General features: G+C 38.4%; 1 pseudogene; it reads left to right on the top strand.

The window, feature by feature from the left end:
* The first annotated feature begins 2,487 nt into the window (after positions 1-2,487).
* Positions 2,488-5,040, top strand: LOC148599674 (uncharacterized; annotated as a pseudogene).
* The last annotated feature ends 1,227 nt before the right edge of the window (positions 5,041-6,267 follow it).

A 6,267-nucleotide genomic window follows, 5' to 3' on the forward strand; every position in this document is an offset into this window, starting at 1 on the left:
TATATTTGTACGGTTAACTTCTTACATTAAAAACTCACAAGAATAAGGATTCGAACTGTAATCAAAATATAAAAGAACACAATCAAAGGAATATGACTTCATAGGAAAATTATACATACATGAATATAACAAAGAACGCTTAATAATCAAATAAATACGTACATTTAAAGATCCGAAAGTAAATAAGCAACCTAAACCCCACCTACCTCTTTGAGCAGGAGTCTGATCCACCGGTTATTCAAGCATCCTGATTTTATTCACAGATTACTACCGAGATTCTAATACAATGCAATGTCACGTCTGGGATGCTTACACAAATGACGAAGAGACAAAAAAAAAAAACCAAACAAACTAAAAAAAAATGAAAATGAAGCAATGAAAAATACTTAAGGTTCCGCTAAAGGAAAACAAACCAAAAACTGAAAGTTCAATATTTTATTAGTGTATGCCAAAATAACATCATATCATATACCAAAATGTTCCTTTCATTTAGCACAAGCTTTCTAAGCCATTTAAAAACATTTTTCCATTACTATAATCCTCGAATCTTGCATATAAAGGTGCCAGACTGCCATTAAATACACATCTTTTGTAAGTCCATATTTACCAAATATTTAACAAACATGTATCTAGTGCAAGTTACCCTTTTTAACCGATTCTAAATCTTAAAACTATACTTAATTTTAACAAGTAAATTACTCAAAATGAATTTAAATGGAAGCCATGTATATTGGGACTACTTTCAATTCTATTTATAGCTACTTTCACTTTTTCTTTAGTGAGAAAAATATGGAAGGCCATTTGGATCTAATTCAATGTGTTAGGATTATATAATAGAAATTAAATTAACCAATTAAAGCAACTACTACAATGTTTAAAAAAAAACGATAGAGCATTGCAAGTTAAATAAGTTTGCTGAAATGATAATGTACATGTACATGTGTCTATATGTGAAAAATAAACACATTACCTTAAACAAATTTCTTTTTGCAATCCTTAAAATAAGGAATTGGGATTTCAGGTTAATATTGTTAGATTTTTCATTCAATATGCCATTTCGGAGGCAGAATAAAGGGGTTAAATTCAACATTTTGAACCAAACTGCTAAATTTTACACAATTGGCCCCTGACAGATGATTGAATCAAACAACCATGGTGAGCATGGTAACATTTACCCCATGAGCACACATTTTTACTCTTTAGAAAAATTCAATCTCAATACCCAAAATAAAATTGACCCTCCTTTTATGCTCAACTGTAGAATCAATTCTATTAAAGTTGTATTGCTGCCAGCTACTTAACAAATTTGAAGGTAAACTCGAATAATATGCTTTGCAGGGTGCAGCTTGATATGACTGCAGAGATTGAACCCTGAACATTTGGAAAACACCCTGAAAAACAGTATGGACACACCATTTAAACTTGACACAGCTACGAAATTTGATTACAATTAGATATTTGACACAGGATAAAAATTTGACCAGAACCAATTTGGTCACTTTTTTTGTCATTCTTCCAAAATGGTTCTAGTAAAAACCTGTAAAAATCAATCCCAAACTTCCCGTGGAAAAATGGCATCTTGTGGTACAATTTAAAGTGATCCATTTCTTTTCACTAAATTATTGTCCAGAAATAATAAAAAAAACTTTTTTTCATGGCCATTAGTGACCCAGATTCGGTTGCTCATTTTCGAACCATAGCGACCAAGGGAGAAACTTTGAGAGTGATCTGTTTAAGTCATTGTGTGAAACAATCAAAATATACAAAACTACGACGACACCATATAGACCTTCTGCGAACGGCCAAGTGGAAAGAGTGAATAAGACTCTGATGGACGCTGTGAGGTGTTTTGTGAGTAAATCACAAAAAGACTGGGAGGAATTTTTGCCCCAACTAGCGTGTGCGCTTAGGTCGTCGGTGACCCGAATGAAAGGGCTAACGCCGAAAGAAATGATGCTCGGTAGAGAGATAACGCTGCCCAGTGACCTAGTTTTCAGACCACCTAAAGTGGTAATAGTGAAAATGAGCATGAATATATAGATGAATTAAAGGAAGCTTTACACCAGGCACATGAAATAGCAAGGGTTGAAAACAACACAAAAGCACATGAAAAGAGATTATGACCTTAAAATACACAAGAATGAATATAAACTAGGGGACTTAGTGTATATCCTTGATATGGCCCATGTCAAAGGCAGGAGTAAAAAGCTGGATCCGCCTTGGAAAGGTCCAGGCATTGTGGCCGAGAAAGTAACCTCTTACGTATACAAGATAAAGTGGAGAAAAAAGTTGTAGTGCTTTACCATGATCGTTTGAAAAAATGTGACAATCGTACCATCCCGCCATGGTTGAAGAGAGCACAGAATCGTATACGTGAGGGCGAGAATGTTATGGAGGATGGCGACGAGATTTATTGTGTCTGTAGGAAAGGATATACTGTGGGTGAATTCATTGAATGTGGCAGTTGTGATGAATGATATTAAGCCGGTGTGCGGGGATTACTCCGGAATTTGCCGAAACACTCCGAATATTGTGAATGGATTCAATGGAGTTTGATTTTGTGGATGGAATATTTTGTGTCACGTCGGTGATTGTAATTTTGATATTTTAAAATACGTATTGAATATATAGAGATGATTGAAGAATTGATGTAGAAGTGCTAATGTGCGTTTCGTTTCTATTTTCAGGGTCGACCCTCTCGATCTTTTGACTGGGACGTCTGGACTATCCGAAATCATATGTGAATGGTTTTTGTAAAGAGTGAATTATTGAATTATTATATATGGACAAAGAGATGTTGATAGTCCATAGTGTCCATGTTAACACCGTTTATTCAGTCTCACCCATTCCTGTTAGTGTCGGAACACTTGATAATTTGATAGTGTGTTTTAGTTATTCTGGATATTGGAACTCTGTGTAGTCCATAGTGTATATTTAATTCCTTCCGTCATGGACAGTGATTCTTCTCCGTTGACATACGAAGACATTCTCTCTTCCGAGGCAACCCTACTGGATGTTGAGAGCACTGACACCGACTCTGTAGCGGATCTCAATGAGTATGATGATGACATGCACGTGGGGTATGACGAAGACACCGGAGATTTGGTGATCCGTACAGCACCACCCTCGAACATACCTGACAGACTGCCTATCGTGACCTCTGAGCAGATATGGGCAAAGGAGCGTACTGTTGTGGTGCAGGGTGACCCCAGAGAGCTCCGAAGAATCCGGGAGATGGGAGTAGAGGATATTGATTCATCAGAGTCGAACCCGCTAGGGCAGATTTACAGACCTGTGCTCCGGGCAGAGCCCATCAGCAGTGCCAGCGATTGGAGCACGGATGATAATAATAACCTCAGTGGTCCAAAACCGGAGGTGTATGAGGATATTTCAGAGGAGGAGAATTTCACACAAGAAGTGGAGAATGTGTCAGAGAAGTGTCTGGAACAGGGCAAAGACAAAACATCGAGAGACTCTTCGTGTCCTATGAGGAAGTGTGAGTACTTGGGACGCAAGTTAAAATTTCATATGCAGCAGATGCACCTTCCACGTCTAATGTGGGACAATCCACAACCGCCACTCAGGGAAGAGTGCCTGTACTCCTTCTTATGGCAGAATTTCTCACTGGAAAAAAGGACTTGTTCACCTTAGTGGAATGGGCTAACACAAATGTGGGGCGCCATATTCCTAGAAGAAGTGAAATTCTCGCCCGTGGTCGAGCTCAGACGAGGGAATTCTGTTTGGGAATAGGTTTACCAGAACCATTAAGGTACACGTTGTTACTGATCCATTCTCCCTGTATATTACTTCACTGGAGATAACAGGTTCTGCTGACAGAATTTCTGAATCGTGAACAGCTTATCACCTACCTAAGCTATGGCTGGAATTTCATGTCCACATTGGGCAACTTGCAGAATTTTCAGTTTGATTAAACTATTTTTTGTTAGTATATATACTCGCCGGAGAGAATGTGGAAGAGGAGTAGATGACGAGGGAAATGAAGTGAAAGAATCCGCAGACAAGAGAGTCGTTTTTAGAAGGTCCAAGAAACTCTGGAAGGTGCGGCCCTACCGAAAAGGCGAAGGGCAGAGGGCATGGACAACCCATCGAGTCCAATGATATATCCTGTGTTTGATTCTCACTTCCATTTGGATCGAACGAGTAGCAGGATTTCTGGGAGTGTCTCCAGGGTTACCATCGAAGCCTTGCTTGGACAACAGATGGAACGCCCTCCAACTGTCCCCATTAATATCCGGGGTGGACTGCTCATCTACTGTGATCCTGGAACGTATCCAGCTACTGTTCCCTTTGATGGAAAATAGAAAATGTCTGTTGGGCTTCACCCAAAGTTAGTTGGCCCGGTTACAGAAGAACAGAAGGAAGCTTTTAATCAGTTGATGAATAACACCAGAGATTCCGCGGTCGGTGAAGTAGATTTCGATATCAGAATGATAGCTGGACAAAAGAGTCTACAAGAACAAAAGGATTTTTAGTGAAGGTGTGTCCCAAATTCAAGCCAGGTATACCGGTTATTCTCCACATTCGAAGTAACTCTGAGGACAAGTATTCAGAAAGATTGTATGAAGAAGCTTTTGAAATTCTGAAATCACACTGCCATACATCACAAAGAATTGTCCTACATTGTTGCACTGGAAATTATGCAACTGTTAAATTTTGGCAGCAACATTTTCCTCATACTTATTTTGGATTCACTCTACTAGTCACCTCTTTTGACCAGAGTCAGCTTCAGGCAGTCCGTGAAGTTCCTGAGAACCGACTCCTGGCGGAAACAGATTCTCCTTATATGCCACCGATAGGAATTAAAGTGAATAGCCCAATGTACATCGGTGAAGTAGTGGAGGTGATGGCAACCATGAGGTTCACTGACGTACAAACCATCGCGTTATGTACGACCAAGAATGCCATCAACCTTTTCGGATAGATATAAAGTGACGTTAGATGTATATATATATTGTATATGCATTTTTCGATTGTTTGGATTTGTGAATATCAGAACCGTTATTTCATTCTTTTATTCAGAACGCTTTTGTGTTATTGGCATTAATTCTGAGGATAAAGATTTTGTGATGTACTGTATCACGCTAATAATATTCGTTTTACCGAGACCAAGGAGAAGTTAGTGATTTGAGTACCTCAGGATTTCGTGATTTTGTTATGTTCGGCTTGCATATTTGTGATATTATTCAGTGAAGGACCCTGTATATAGAATGTTCATTGGATGTATATTCAAATTCCGAGCTGGATCAGGTTCTTGGAGCTTGTGCGCTCACGGATACGGAATTGAAGCAGGATCGTGGTATATTGAGATGTTATTCAATAAAATTCATTGTGGATTATTGAACCGCTGTATATAAAGAATTGAACGATCCACAATTATATGTGTCAGAATTTTTAATGTTCTGGATAATTATTTGTGATATTGGATATTCTTGATGGAATAGTTTAGTAGCAATGTGATTTACTATGGCGGACTTATATGGAGGAAATCCTGTTTACACGGGACCCCGTTCCCATACAAGTCAAAGTTGAGAAAGCCATATTGAATATTATGAGATGATTCCGTCATACATATGTTGTAAATCTACCCTCATTTTTTTAAAAGGGGGAAGGGTGTTGTATGTGACGTAGTTAGGAACGAAGGACCGACGGGACGAACTAACTACAAACCGGAATCCAGTCGGTGGAGTAATACAGAGAGTGACAAAACCAAGGAGAAGGAGCGCTTGTTTTGGACAGACGAGATCTGAAGAAGTGTTCCCTCGTTTTTTGGATATTTCATCTGGATCCTGGAAACTGCGGCCATACCCACTCTAACCATTGCAGCAAAGTCAGTTTCGGTGAGTAGCCCTTCCGAATTCACCAATAATACATCAAAACTATTTGAACATTTAAATGATCGAGAATGGTTGAATTTTCGCAACTGATTGCGTTGACAACCTGACGAAAAGTTTAAATAAAAGTCAATTGTAAATAAAAAGTAGATGAATACCCGCATATACTCACCGATTTTAAATAATCAAACATTTTGTCTCTGTGTTTACATCCTTGGCGTCACCGAATAACAGCTCACACGTAACCGAATATCATACGTCGTAAAATAAACCGACAGCGAAACGTTGTACAATGTAGTATAGATACACGTGACAGTAAATAAGATGAATATTTTTTCCCATTTTAGAGCATGTTCAAAATTTAGAAGGGTAATCTTAACTTCATTGTAAAATTAAAAATAGTTAACAATACATT

The sequence above is a fragment of the Perna viridis genome, chromosome 13 (genome assembly GCF_037379345.1).
Source record: "Perna viridis isolate PV_CMFRI_1.1 ecotype Kerala chromosome 13, ASM3737934v1, whole genome shotgun sequence".
In the NCBI taxonomy this organism is placed as follows: domain Eukaryota; kingdom Metazoa; phylum Mollusca; class Bivalvia; order Mytilida; family Mytilidae; genus Perna; species Perna viridis.